Genomic DNA, 16,046 nt, shown 5'->3' on the forward strand with positions numbered 1-16,046 from the left:
CTCCGCGCGTCCCGCACTCCGCACTGTATCTTCAAAGCCATCTGCGACGGGGACACAGCCTACCGTGCCCCGTCTTTACGCGGTTTAGTTCTGGTTGATGCGAGAGGCAGAGCGAAGGTCAATTCGCTCGCTGCTACTGCCACGCTTTCTCACACCATTGTTTTGACAGCGAGTTTCCCCAGTCATCGAGAGAGATGTGTTCATGTGTGCTTGTGCATGTGACACCATGCCATCTGCTCAGCTAGTGGATGGTGCTAAAGCTATATTAAGGACAATTTTGATAGGCGGTAGGTATCTGCAAAATATGGGCTCTGAATTTGGCAGAGAAATTCGAGGACCTAGCAACTGCACGACGATCAAGCTCCAGTTCCCTCGGCTTGTGTGATTTAGTTTTTTTAATAGTACAGCACTTCTGTAGTTGGGCAGCGTCTTATCCCCCGCATATGACCTTGCACCATCTGCTGCACCATGCTCAGGGCATCGGCATTGTCATAACAGCAGTGACGCGAGAGCTTGAGCTTCCTGCACACATGCTGGTCTTTGCCAGCGCTTTTGACAGCTGCATACGTGGGCGGCACATATATGTATTTTGTTGGAACCTGACCTTTCTTGCCGCGCGACTGGCCGCTCTAGGCACTTTGCGTGCATTCTCAGGGTTCGTTCACGCTTGCAGAAATACTCTTATGCTGCAGGTATTGGGAAACTGAAAAGATGCATTGGTAGTATTTCATGTTGCTCTACAATTACATCATTGGTACTTTTCATCTGATTATACTATTTGGGAAGTTGAATAATTTATTAACACTAACTATATTAAATATTGGCAGAAAAATATATACACGAAGGCGAGCTTTCTCGTGGGAACGTTGCCTCTTGCGTGGGCTTATCTTCTGTTAATGTTTCGCACGCGAGTCTGAGAAGCTTCAACACAATATCCATGTGCTGTTGGTGTTTTGCTTCGTGGCATTTCTTTGGGGGTGGCCGTGTTGAAAATTCCGAGGAATGACTTTGGAAAGAACGTAAGACAAACTATGAGCAACTTTATTCGTAGAATGATTTTATTGCCGTATAGAATATGTGTGGTTCGATACGATTTTCTCGTCCGCGGGTGCCAATGCCAACACCGACAGCGGATTTTTTCCGATCCAGGGGCCTCCACACTGTGGAGGCCCCTGGATCGTAAACTCCACAAATGTGGAGTTTTACGTCCCGGAACAAAGATGTTGTTGTTTTTCTTGGTGATACCTTTATCGTGACACTTTTAGTTTCCTTTATCTTTCTCTCCATACCACTCCTGCGCTCGCTTTTGCTAGTTGCGATTGTGAGGCGCGCCTTAAGTAGAGGACTCCGCAATAAATTTGACCACCTGAGATTCCTTAACGTGCGACTCAGTGCGCTAATATGAGAGAATAGTTCCAGCACTGAAAGTCGGGCTACCACCATGAAACACCATGAAAACAGGTGAATGGGCCAAAGAAAGACATTATATTTAAGCCCCTTGCAGATACAAGAAACATGTTCCGGGCCGGACTCGGTAACCACTACGCTATCGCACCACAGTAGCGACTGGTGAACCTTGCGAGATTTTTGCACTCCGTACAAGCTCTAAGTGCGCTGGCATCGGTGCATGTACGTAACGCGAAGTCAACAGCCAATAAAAAAGCGAGTGAGGATGACGTTGCGTCTATCCCATAGATATTGTCCTTCCCCATGTTTTGCTGTTTTCGATGTATTGGTGTCCATTTCATCTTGTTATGTCATCAAATTACATAAATTCACGTGATTTACTTCCGAAAACAACAATCTCTCATTAAGAAACGCTGTAGTGATGGACGCCTGATGAACTGTGACCACCTGGTGTCCCTTGACGTGCACCCCATGTGTGGTTCACGAGCATGTCGGTGCAATAAACTGAGCCAATATTGTCGTTCGATATCGGCGGGACGGACAATTTAAGTTACGTTCTATGAAGAATAAATTTCAGCACCTTGATTTCCTATCAAACCATATGTTTCTTCTAATAACCGCGATATCTTTCTCAGGAACACGTTAATTTCACTCTGTGTAAAAGGAACGTCTATTATTCTTTTTTTTTTCATTTTTGTGCTACTTTTGTTGCAGCCGCTTCTGCCGCAGTGTTTCTAAGGATGTTCAAGTGTCCTGGAAGTGTCCTGGTATGTTCAAGTGTCAAGAATGCCATTTCTAGCAGTGGCTTTTGTGCGTTCCTTGATGTTTACATACAAATTGTCTATTCAACACAATTTAGGTTAGTACTCTATAAAGACGTGAGGGTGCTTGGGAATACTATAACTAACCCAACTGATTTGATCCCCGCTAATGCTACGAAGCGCTAGACAGAGGTAATAGGAAATACATCACTCGCGGTAAAGGATTTCACTCGGTATAATCTAAATTTTTGTTCTAGATTTAAGTGCAGTATGATGAATGCGGATGCAGACGAATTATTTTAGCATTATCTGTCCGCATGCGCAGGAATAGTTACGAAAGATGAGCAGGAGTGGTGGGGAAAATGCTGCCGAAGGGCTTCTGTGACATAGGCACATTTAAAAAGCCCGGCGAAGAAATGATCACAAGTTGCAGCGTAATTGTTAAACCGCTACATCCCCACAATGTCAAAAACACAAAATGATAGCCTTGAAGGAAAAATCATAAAGTTGTAACGCAGGCTTCTGCGGCGAAACTACTAACAAAGGTTACGTTACCCATTTTCTTTCGGTATCACTAAAAATATTCGTCGTTTATGATCTCAGCTTTCTTACTCATTGAAAAAGTGTCAGCATACGCCTGTTTTAAGCAGGAAATGACTTTAGCTCCCGTTGTCGGCCACGTCAAAATGATATTGAGCCAAAAGCCAGAGCCGCTACCCGTGCACTCAGACGAGAACATCCGGGCAAGCTGCGAGAACAAAACGAGATAATTCCGGCAACGAGACAAAATCGCTACGCAAACGCTGTAAAAGCTTTTTGAAAGTTCTAAGAGAAGGTTTCATAAGGCTATATACTTGTGATAAAAAAAACCAACCCCTATTTCTGCATGACTAGCGAAAGAGTTTTTCTATCTATTATAAAGTCCAAACCACCCATTAATATACCATTCATAAAAAAATTGAACAACTTCTATAAAGTAACATTTTCTTTATTTATACAACGTTTTCATCTACTACGGCAGAATATATTGTCATCAGGTAACAATTTTAAACAAATTATTCTCCTCCCGTATCTTTGCTAAAATAATTGCATTACACTTCTACCGCCGCTCCGCAACGAGCAACTCTAGGAGCTGGCTTCTTGGCCATTCTCGCGTGGTCTGGGAACACACTTATTTGAGCTAAAAGCACAAAATTAAAACAGCATGACCGTCTTCCCTTTGGGATAATACTGCTATTGCAGGAAATTAGGTCAGAGCCGTAATAACTGATGAAATGCGTTGCCTATTTTTGTAGGTTCCTTAGAAAGTTCAAAGTTGTGAATTTGGGTGTGCTCTAGAGGGAGCACAGAACTGTATCTTTTTCTTGAGCTACAACGCACTGGTACCATCTGCGCAAATAGAATCTACGCAGACTACGTCGTCAATGAACTAAAGAATTCTTGGAAGCTCTGGCGTAGAGCGAGCCTTGAAGGTTTCAAAACGAGAAACGCAAATGACGCGTTGTATGATCTGCAGGGCTTTGTGGTTTCTTGCTCTTTGTTTGCAATGACGCACGTACGTGTGAAGACTGTCATTAACCTTTTTGAGAGATCTGATTTGCATTCTGCGGAAACAGCGCATACAACTGCGAAATGACAATTCCGTTTTACATTTAGGCGCACAGTTTCTGCTCTTGCCGCTGGAAAGAGATGCGTTCAAACCCGGGGTGACGTGGGGGCGGCTGCTCCGGCCGCAGTGCTCCGCAAGGCTCCGGGGGGAGGAAAGGGAGAGGGAAGCGCGTTCTGCTCCATGCTTACTGGCCGGCCGCGCCTGCGCGCCCGGGTCACTGTATCTTCAAAGCCATCTGCGACGGGGACACAGCCTACCGCGCGCTGTCTTCACGCGGTGCTTAGTTCGCGTGGATGCGAGAGGCAGCACGAAGGTCAATTCGCTCGCCTCTGCTGCCACGCTTTCTCACACGATCGTTTTGACAGCGAGTTTCAGCGGTCATCGAGTGAGATGTTTTCATGTCAGCTCGTGCATGTGTGAAACCATGCTTGTTCATATATTTAGTGTGCCTATGTTTAAAGCTTATAAAGCCGATAAAACTATCATCCTTACTCTGTATAGCTATCCACTAATTTGTTTTGGCGATGCTATCTCCACCTTTGAATGGGAAATGCGACTTTTTTTATTGCGAGAGGAATTACATGGACAAACCTGTTACATTTCTGCCGTTGTAGACGCCGTCACCGTGATGTTCCGTGTAAAGTCCAAGCGGATAAAATCTTTGCCGCGCGCCGTATGCTGAATGTGCGAGTGAAAGCGTGCGATTTTTCAGGGGTACGATGACGATGATGGCTCAATCGCGCGTTTTCAAGGAAGGAAGGCTGGGAGGAAGCCTGCCGCCTTGTGTGCGCAAGACACCGGGTAAGGGGTATGGGACATTCAACTCCGGCTGAGGCTGATTATGGAGCGGCAGGGCGCGCGCCATATTGACAGCCATCTCAGATGGGGACAGAGTAGAGCTGTGCACGGGCCGCAATTCTGAGGCCGTGCCCGGCCCGGGCCCTACACTACCACGGGTGGCCCGGCCCGGCCCGACGCGGAAGAAGCCTGAGTTCGCGCGGCCCGGCCCGGCTCGGCCTTAGGCCGGGTTAAGGCCCGGCCCGGGCCCGGCCCAGCCTGCAATAAAGCGACGCCGACACAAAAAGAAACAATATCAGGAAAATCAGTTTATTTAAATGAACTTATAATGCTGCACTCTTGCATTCCATATGACAAAATTGTGAATATATACAGATGCAGCGCATGCGCACAATTGTTATTCTAAGTTATTGTGCAAAAACAACAAGTTGTCCATTGATGAAGGGTTAACGCAAATGCTTCCGGGTGCGCGTATTCAGAGCTTTGTGAAGCCTCGTCCCGAGAATGCCACAAAACACCCTATCGTCCCCTTTTTTGGGTGCTGACAGCGGCGAGTTGAAAACATTCACCCGTTTCTAAGGTGCTGCTGAAAGAAAAAAGTGACCTTTATAGCATGGGCAGTGACGACGTGTGCTTCCTGTCGACTTCGGTCAACGACCAGTCTTCAAAAATACCACTGCCCATTGGAAAATCCCGCTATACGCCACAGCTTGGTTAATTTGTATGTGTGGCAAAGGCAACCCCGCGTGCGCCTCCCAAACGCTCCCGTTCTCAGCCTTTTTACAGGGAGGCGCCTGCAAGCGGCGGCTTTTCAACAGTGTCGGTACTTGGTAGAACCAAAAACGCATTCCGAGCCTCCGCTAGCTTTCGTTTGCCTTTTGTTACCGTTTTTACTTTTCTCCCTTCCCTGTAGATTCCATTTTTGATGAATAAATACATTTCACTTCCTCGTGTACCTACATGCGAGACGGCAAGCATACTTTCGCATAAGGTACGCAGTCGAGATAGGGAGCCCGACCGGTCTGTCCGAGACATAGAAAGCCTGGCCCGGGCCCGGCCCAAGCCCGAGTGAGAGAATCTCCAAATGGCCCGAGCCCGGCCCAGGGGCCGGGCTGGGTCCGTGCTTTCGGGCCGGCCCGAGCCCGTGCACAGCTCTAGGACAGAGGGCATCGAGTGCTGTGGCTCCGTGTGCAACGTGTTCACGCGGCTTAGTTCACGTTCAAGCGTGAACTTCTCTGTTCTGCCGTAGTCACTGCGACAGAACAGCTTTACTTTCATGAGATAATTATTCCCGTCATCCGACACAGTGCCGTTACAACGTCGTAGAACATCGCAAAATAGCAACTTCCCAGCAACGTAGGCCCTAAACCCTTTCGTGCGTAGCGAATTTCAAGGAAATACCAAAGATGCAATAACATATGCAGCCCGTGAAAAGTCAAGCAGGTTATTCAGGGACCACGAACAGACTTTAACATCTTGTACCAGAAACAGATAATTCCATTCAACATGGTCGCCACTTTAACAAGGCCCCTACAGTACAACTGTCGCCTGGAACATGCTGGAGCAAAAACTGCCCGCCAGCAAGCTCACGACACCGGCCAAGCAGTCTGCTAACAGCGAGTTGTGGGCGGTAGTGCATAAAGCCGCACGGTTTGCACGGCGTCAAGCGCTCCATGTTTCAGCAAACACACAAAAAATAGCGAAGGTGTGGGGATAGTACTTCTCATTAGAGAAAGCCTACCGAAGCCACTTATCTACTGCGAATAAACCCAGCAGCATCCAGGCAGTGCGAACATAAAGGGTGGGTCGCGCGCCGTCATTCCAACGACCTGTCGCGCACGGATTATTGGTACCTTCACAGACGAGACGCCGCATCGTTCATCTGCCTACGCGGTATTGGGGTCACGCGACAGAAAAAAGAAATGTGTATGCCGTGTGGCTTTAAGGTGGCAGCAGTCACCTGCAGCGCGAGCTGGGTAAAAAACCCCATTCCGGCAGCGAATCAGACGTTTCGGCTACAATACCATCATCTCGCGCTGCTCTCTACCATTAAAGAGCGCTAATCCTATGCTCACGGTTTGGAGAGGCTGCGAGCTAAAAAAGGACTAGCATGCGAAAGCAGACGTATCGACACCGGGCGCCTTTTACACTAGTTGGCACTGGTCCGCGTTTTTTAACCGAAGCCATACTTCATGTTATTGTGTCGGCGACTGCAAATCGCCGACAAAAAGAAATAAGAGATCGGGTTCTCGTTCCTTCAGAGTGCGGATGTTTAATTAGTCGCGGCTGTCCGCTGCTGCGCGACAGCGCGAAGTGCTGAACCACTGGCGATTCACGCGCCCCTTCATCCCGACCTAAGCAGCAGACCAGCCGAACGTTGCACTGTAAATTTATCCAGCGCGACAAGCGCCAGCGCGAGAGCGAGGGTGCCGAGGAGAAGCTTGACGTCACTAGGGGTACTCTCGTAGTTGAGCGTGCGAAGCGCGATAGCAGCGCCGTGGGGCGGCCCCACAGCCGCTCCAGCCGCCTGAGCCGTAATCCATTTTATTCTGTCCGCGACTGTACCTGTTAATGAGCGTTTATACACGGATGACTGTGTGCTTTATCGAACAAACACCTAAACTAAGGATCATATTCTTCTTAACAATTCCTTTGATAATTTCTGCCAATGGTGTAAAACCTGGCAAATGACTATATATTTTAGGAAAACCGTGTAAATGTCATTAGGTGCCCTAATATGCAGAACACAGCAGCCTTTCAATCCACGTTTCCTTATGAATTTAATGCTTGCGCAATGAAAAAAGTGAACACAAATACCTGGCTCTTTATTTTACTAATAACTTGTCCACGTCTCATCATATCTAGTATATTTGTAATAAAGCACTTCAAAGCTGCGCTACTTACTGCGTACTTTGCGCACAGCTCCTTTATATACTAAACTAGTTACAAAACGGTATGCTGTGCAGCCCTTGTCGTATTCACGCTGCCACGACGCTCCTTCCTCTTCATATCCTATCTCTTATTAGCCAAACTCCTTCACGAGCGTGGAGGAGCAGGCTTGAGGCACTTCACTCAGGCCGACCTTTCCACCTCTTTTCCATTAAATATTATAGCTGTCTCTATACCGACAAAACAATTATCCGGCCACTTTTGGGGTATGCCTGTGTGGTATGAAATCCACTTAAGAAATCAGACACCGTGAAGTTGGAAATCGTTCAGAAAAAGGTTACGAGGTTTATCTCCCGTAGATATGACAGCAACTTTTCTCCGTCTTCTGAAGTCTCAGAGTTAAACCTGACTACTCGCAGCATCCGCCACAACATAGAAGCCCCAAAGTTCTTGCACTGGTTAATTGAACTCAGCAAACACTTCTCGCCTTTGTATATGCATAAGACATGCTGAACCTTCCTCATCTAGGAGGTATTACCTCTTTATATTGTACCCTATCGGTCACGAACTGATGCTTTTAAATATAGTTTTGCCCTTTAACCACTGAACATTGGAACTCGTTGCCAGGAGCCATTCGTTCTCTTCCGTTGGACAATTTCGTGCTTAAAATTGGCTGTCAATCATCTATTTCTTGTGGTTCTCTCACTCTCTCGTGCTCCTTACGTTGCACATTTTTGTACGATAGACAACTGTATAATTCACCACTACTGACATAGCTCTAAAAGGGCTGCAGTATGAGAAATAAAAAAAATAAAAAGATAAAACCAGAGGGGATTAGATGATCCGCCAGGCCTACAAGACCGCGCTTGGAATCGCACGCTTGCCAGAATTCAGCAGCTCCTCCACCTTGGCGTTCATAACACGGTAGATGAGCTCATTGAAGCCAACCGAACAGCGCAGCGATATCGTTTAGCGCTTACAACGACAGGCAGACGTGCTCTTGGCAAACTGCGCATTGTTGGATACGAACCCTTTCCTGGAATCACTCAAGTTCCTCGACCACATCCAATCGCCATCGAATTCCAATTATAGTGCGCCAGGGCGCGTCTACAATGTTACCGGACCCTTCAGACAGGTTGGCGACCCCCATCTCATGCGCCGCAGGTCGAGCTATTGTCCCCCCTCCCCCCGCCTGACTCCTCCCGAAAGTGCAGCGGGAATCTGGCACGGTTCCAAGTAGTTGATCTTGGTCCCGAGAAAAGCCGTCTTGCGACTGTGGAAGTTCGTTCGAAAACAATGCGTCTACTCCAGCTGAGCGCTTCCAGGCGAGGAGGTTGCGCCGGAGGCAAGTCAACCATCGGACAATGGAGCCCTTGGATTGTCTCCATTGGCCGAATGTGATGGCACTTGCACGGTCACCTACCTTTGTAGGAAAATGATGACACCTGAAATGGCTTTACGATTGGCCGAAAATGACGTGACCCCGAGAGACCGAAATGTTAAAAGCGAAAGACAGAGTTATTTTTCGTTCTTTTTGCAACATGCCTTAGCGTCCGATTTGGTGTCGGCCGTCGATGACTTTATGGCTGTTCATTACTTTGTGTTATTACTGTAAATAATGTAAATAAACCTTCATTTCTCAAAATCCTGCTCAACGTCGGCCAACTCCCGCACTCAACGGCAACATCTAATAGCATACAGCCTAGCCCAACTCACACGAGAAACGCGTCGCTTGCCACTCTGGTCGGCGCCAAGATATTTGCCAAACCACTTCCTAAGGATATGCTCGCAGGGATCCACGATGCCAGGCGTAGGAGTCGCGCGAACTCTCTGGCCGATTTCTTGAACAGCTGCCCACATGTCCTTTACACGGACGTGCCTTGTTATCTTCCCTCTCCTAGCCAGTCTCGCTTTGCAGTCTGTGCGGTGACCGGCTCGGGGCGAATGGTTTCCTCAGCAACCATCTCGACACTCAGATCATTAGTTGCAGAAGACACAGGCGTCGCTCTCGCTATGCTTAATCCAGATATGCATGTAGTGGTCAGCTGCTGTAATAAAGCCATGACTAACTTCGTGCGCCAGAGAGTGGTTTCATCCACCTTGCATCTCCTTCGTCCGCTCTCTTCCTTGCAAGCCCGCTATCCCATCGAAATGATGTGGGTTCTGGCTTATGCGGACAATCCGGGCAATGAGGGAGCCTCCTTCACTGCTCGAGGCTTCGTAAACAGAGCGACAGCCCCTCCGACTCCGATATGCCCAGTGGGAGCTTGACCAAATACCACGACATCGCGACATATTATCGCCTGGTTAGGCGACTTTAGCCCCCTTCACTCTTTTTCACCTGCGAGTAGGGTGTAAATTACAAACAGGCTCTTTCTCTAATCTTGATTTACTCTCCCGTATGTGTCTGGGCGACAATGAGCCTAACTGCTCCTATTGCAATGTACCCGTCACTTTCGTTCACATACTATCGAGAGGTAGGGCCTTCCCTCCTCCGCTTCAGAGCTTGTCTTCTCCATCAGCCCACAGCCGCATCCAGGCGCAACCATCCTACACGCCAAAGACATCGTTGGCCGGTTCTGCTGGTCTGCCACTGAACGGGTCGCATGGCCAGTTCTGCCTATGGCGAATAAATTTGTTCCCTATCTCTCTCTCTTTTTCTGAGAATAATAGATCGAGCTAGAAGAACTCCCTAAGTGTTCGCCAAGAGCGTGGGCCTGGTTTTCTAATCTGTTTCTTTGTTCATTTTCCAGGGGTAATGGAGGGGTTTCCTGCCACTTTAGCCTTCATGGGCCATTCCATGCTTCGGACTCATGTGTTTAAGATGTTATACCAGAGATAAACCTCTCCCGGCTAGCCTTCCTTGCCTGTCGGTGCGTCCGCTTTCACTGTGATTTTATGAGTTTTTTTTTTCTGCTGTTGGAGAGCGATTGTATTCCTGTCGCGCCAATCCACAGTCCTCATTTTACCAGGAGACGCGTCTTTTACATCAGAGGCCAGTTGTTCGTGGAATGAATTTTTCAGCTTTACTGAGAATAAAAGCGATAAAATACGAAATCTCGTGTTAAGTAGGTTGAACCTTGAAACTTTTCCTTTCAGCAGTTGGGGGTAAGGCGGATGGCCATATTGCTGAATTGGGGAGCCTTACAGGATTGTGGCCACTCCCAATTGGATGCTTGAGCACATTTCATTCAATGTAAGGAAGGAGGGCCACTGTGCCAGTCATAAAATCTCTGGAAGAAAATGAATTGGTGCGGGGGGGGGGGGGGTATTGCGCTACGTGGGCTCTTTTCTGTTACGGTGGTAAGTACGAGAGGTTACTAGAAAGCTTTCTATGTGTCGATCACTGGCATCACACCGGGAGTCTCCCCCGAATACACTGTATTTAAATCACTAGTGATACTGTATGGATCCGGAAGCTGTCAATCAGTATCAGAAATTCTCTTTTGCTGAGTTGGTAATGACGCGGTATGTAAAGTGAACAGATAGTAATGCAATTCTTGATAACATTGGCTTGCACAGTTAGAACTTCGATGGGCGTCTGGCGAAAAAGATTCTGGCAACCAACAAACTCATCTAAAATTATTGCTACGCCTCCGGACAAGGCAAAAACTTCGTCACGTTCTTTCCGGTATATAGCATATTGTTTGAGGAAGTTAGTTTATGTAGGTATTGTATGTCCTTCCTGAAAACACAGCCCGTCAGAATTATATTGATAGAAAAGTTCTGTGATATAGTCGAGATTATGGAGTGTGTTCAAATAAAAAATTGGGGGACGCTAAAGCTTCGCTTTTAAGAATGAAACGCGATAGCATTGAAAGATCCGAGACTGCTTTCCGCGCTTCTGGGCAAACGTAACCATAATGTTTGCCGGCAAATGCTGGCTGCAAAATGCATACACGAAGGCAAGCTTTCTCGTGGAAACGCGGCCTCTTGCGTGGGCTTATGTTCTGTTAATGTTTTGCACTTCAATCTGAGAAGCTTTAACACAATACCCATGCGCTGTCGGTGATTTCTTTCATAGCATTTGTTTGGGGGCGACCGTGCTGAAAATTCTCAGGAATGACTGCAAAGAATATCTGACAAACTATGAGCAACTTTATTCACAGAAGAACAATTTTATTGCCGTACACAATGTGCATGGTATACGAGATGATTTTCTCCTCCACGAACGCTGGCGACGACAGCGGATTTTTTTGTGTGATCCGGGGCCCTTAACGCTATCTCTTTAATAAACAAATCTGGGGTTTTACGTTTGGGAACAATGATATGAATATTGTGCCTTTTCTTGGTGATACCTTTATCGTGACACCTTTCCTGTCCTGTATCTTTCTCTTCATACCACTCCTACGCTCGCTTTTGCGAGATGCGATTTTGAGGCGCCCCTTAAGTAGAGGACTCCGCAATAATTTTGACCACCTGGGATTCCTTAACGTGCGACTCAATGCGCTAATATATGAGAATAGTTGGAGTCGGGCGATGAAGGGCCTTAGTAACTAAGCTGCGTTAGAGCAGGCACACTTTGCGTGAGCAGCTTTGTACTGGCACTGAAAGTCGGGCTACCACCGACCACGGAAACAGGTGAATGAGCCAACGACATTCAATTTAAACCTCTTGCAAATACAACAATGCAGTTCCGGGCCGGACGCGTTAACCACTACCCTATCGTACCACAGAAGAGATTGGTGAACCACGCAAGATTTTTGCACACCGTACAAACTCAGGGTGTGGTGGCATCGGTGCATGTACGTAACGCGAAATCAGCAGCCCATACGAAAGCGAGTGAGGATGACGTTGTGTCTATGCCATAGATATTGTCCTTCCCCATGTTTTGGTGTTTTCGGCGTATTGGTGTCCAATTCATCGTTGTCATGCAATTAAACTACATATATTCACACAGTTTACCTGCGAAAACTGCACTGTCACTTTGAGCAACGCTGTAGTGATGGGCTCCGAATCAACTGGGACCACCTGCTGTTCCTTGACGAGCATGGCGGTACAATAAATTACCGATTTAACATTGTCGTTTGATTTTGGCGGAATGGACAATTTAGGTTACGATCTAAGAAGCATAAATTTCAGCACTTTGATTTCCTATCAAACCACATGTTTGCGCTAATACCCAAGATATCTTTCTCAGCAACAGGTTAGCTTCACTTTGTGTAAAAGGGGCGTCTATTATTATTCTTTTCCATTTTCGTTGTACCTTTGTTGCAGCAGCGTATGCTGCAGTGTTTCTGAGGATGTTCAAGTGTCCTGGTATCCGTTGATATCTAGAATTCCATTTCTACCAGTCGCTTTTGTGCGTTCCTTGATGTTTTAGATACAAATTGTTTATTCAACACACTTTAGGTTAGAGCTCTGTATAGACGTGAGGGTGCTTGGGAATCCTATAAATAACACATTTGATTTGATCCCCACTGATGCTGCGAAGCGCAAGACAGAGGTAATAGCATATACTTCAGTGGTGGTAGATTTTACTCGGCATAATCTAATTTTTTGTCTTAACTTCAAGTGCCGTATGATGAATGCCGATGCTGACAAATAAATTTAGTATGGTCTGTCCGCATGCACAGGAATAATTGCGAATTATGAGCAGGAGTGGTGGAGGAAAATGCTGCCGAAGGGCTTCTGTTAAACTATCATAGGTTGCAGCGTAATAATTAAACTACTACATCTCCACAATGTCAAAAACGCAGAATGATAAACTTTAAGGAAAAATGACAAGTTGTAATGCAGGATTCAGCTGCGAAACCACTACCAGAGATTACGTTGCCCATTTTCTTTCGGCATCAGTTCGAAAATATTTATCGTTTATGCGCTTAGCTTTCTCACTCAATGCAAAAGTGTCAGCATACGCCTGTTTTAAGCATGAAATGATTATAGCTCCCGTTCTCGGTGATGTTAAAATGAGCTTGAGCCAAAAGGCAGAGCCGTTGCCCGGGCACTTAGACGAGAACATCCGGGCAAGTTGCGAGAACGAAACGAGATAATTCCGGCAACGAGACAAGACCGCAATACAAACGCTGAAATAGCGTTTTGAAAGTTTTAATAGAAGGTTTCGTAAGGCTATATACCTGCGATAAGAAAACCCAACCCCTGTTTATACATGGTGAGCGAGAGAGTCTTTTCTACGTGTTTCAAAGTCCAAACCACCAATTAATATACCATACATAAAAAACTGAACACATTCTATAAAGTTACATTTTCTTTATTTAAACAACTTTTTCATCTAGTATAGCATAATATATTGTCGTCAGTTAACTATTTCAAGCAAATTATTCTGCTCGTATCTTTGTTAAAATAACCACATCACTCTTCTACCGCCGCTCCGTAACCAGCAACCCTGTAGGAGCTGGCTTGCTGGCCATTCTCGCATGGTCTGGGAACACTGTTATTTGAGCTAAAAGCAGACAATTAGAAAACTATGACCATCTTCACTTCGGGAAAATACCGCTGTTGCAGTAAATGAGGTCAGAGGCAGAATAAGTGACGAAATGCGTTGCCTATGTTTGTAGATTCCTTGCAAAGTTCTCAGTTGTGATTTTTGGTGTGCTTTAGAGGGAGCATAGAACTGTATCCTTTTCTTGTGAGCTACAACGCACGGGTAGCACTTGCGCAAATAGAATATACGCAGACTACATCGTCAATGAACTAAAGAATTCTTGGAAGATCTGGCGAAAAGGGATCGTTGAACGTTTGAAAACGCGAAACGCAAATGACGTGTTGTATGAGCTGCAGGCCTTTGTGGTTTCTTGTTCTATGTTTGCAATGACGCACGTACGTGTGAAAACTCTCATTACCTTTTCAAGGGATCTCATTTGCATTCTGCTGAAACAGCGCATACAGCTTCGAAATGACAACCCTTTTACATTTAGGTGCACAGTTTCTGCTCTTCCCACTCGAAGAAAGTAGTGACAAATGCACAAACACCACATGTTCTGCAATGGTGGCTAGAAATGACAGTGGATCCCTCTGGTGGCGCCATTCTTGTTATTGCAACTCTGGTTTTCTTTTTGTGTAATAAAACAGTAATAAAAGAATTATTCAATATAAGCAAGTATTTGTACTATTGCATAAAGCTAAAGCTACTATTTTCCGTATGGATTGAATTTTTTCATTATCTTTCGGAGTTGCGGGTAGGGTTAAATGAAGTGGATGCGCAGAGATCTAAAGCAGAGAACCTTACGCTAGTTTATTTCATATGTATGGAACATCTAAATTTGCCTAATATTATGTGTACATTGAGATGAAACTAATGAAGAAAAGAAAGGTATATAGTTCACGCAAACACTGAAGTTTAAATGTGGAGAAACATACATATACAACGAACATTTGGAATAATAATGTAGCGAAGTTGTTGTAAACTGTTTAAATAAGTGATTTACAAGTAAGGGCGATGCAGTCGATTTTGTTTCATCCTGTGCAGCAACTAACCTCCCGGAATATTTTGGTTTGTCCACCACGAAAGTGTGAAATTCAATGTGATTTTATGCTTATGCAGTGCCACGTTCACAAGCACTGTCGAAACGCAAACAGCAATCCACGTGAATGCCCAGAGTGAGACGTATAGGCTGCGACGCCACAAGAACAAAGGTGATGTGTGTTGCAAAAGAAATGGGACAGAAGCGTATATACTAAGTTGCGAAGGAGACTGATACATTTAACAAGCTTGGAGGGAAGCGGGAAATTCTTTGAAACTGTGGCGCATTCCGACACGTACACGCGAAAGAGTGCAGCTTCGATGGGTGGCGTCGAGCCCAGGGCAGCGCAGGCAACATTTTGCCTTAAGAAACCAGACGATAGCAGCCTCGGTACACAGCGAATGGCTTTGACCACCTGTGCTCTTTGCACGCTTGCTGGCAAATGCGAAACTGGGTGGCGTATATAGGACGGGATGAGACAGCGCTAGGAGAGTTGCATATAATTTATGGGTGCAAACCATAAATGCTTACTTTATGCTTTATGCTCACTTATGAGGCTTACGATTGTTTCTTATTGGCTGTATACCATGTTGTATCGATTGCTGTTGTATCGGTTATGATTACTGATGTATAATTGATACATTGTAGTCCCGCGTGTACCGACCCGTGCACTCCCTGTAATGACCTGCATAAGGCTGACAGTATTCTTCAAATAAATAAAAAAAATATTAAATAAACTCATGCTTCAGGAAACAACCTGCCTAAAGAATTCGGTTCGAACTTTAGTGTGTGCAGTAGCTCGCATAACATTAAGCGTAATAAATATTGCGCTGTTTTGTGCGGTGTCGGTAGAAGTGAAACTTTTGCATACGCAGGCAGTCTTCTTTCATGAATAACTGCTATTTTTCAATCATGACTGAAGTTCGAGTAGAGTTGGTATGTGGAGGTGATACTTTTTGATATAAGAGTGCACCTAACGTGGTTTTTTCATCATCTTCTTTTCAGTCATGCCTTTCGTTTGTTATAGCTGGCTTGGCTTAGGTTCTTTTACCTAGGGGAAAGCTTATGGGTAAGCGTAGAAAACGCTTCGTTAGCCAATCATAGGGTAGCAGTCAATCATAGATAACTCCTTAACTGCGCTCTCCAGACGCAGTTTTC

This window comes from Dermacentor variabilis, chromosome 11 (assembly GCF_050947875.1).
Source record: "Dermacentor variabilis isolate Ectoservices chromosome 11, ASM5094787v1, whole genome shotgun sequence".
Lineage (NCBI taxonomy): Eukaryota > Metazoa > Arthropoda > Arachnida > Ixodida > Ixodidae > Dermacentor > Dermacentor variabilis.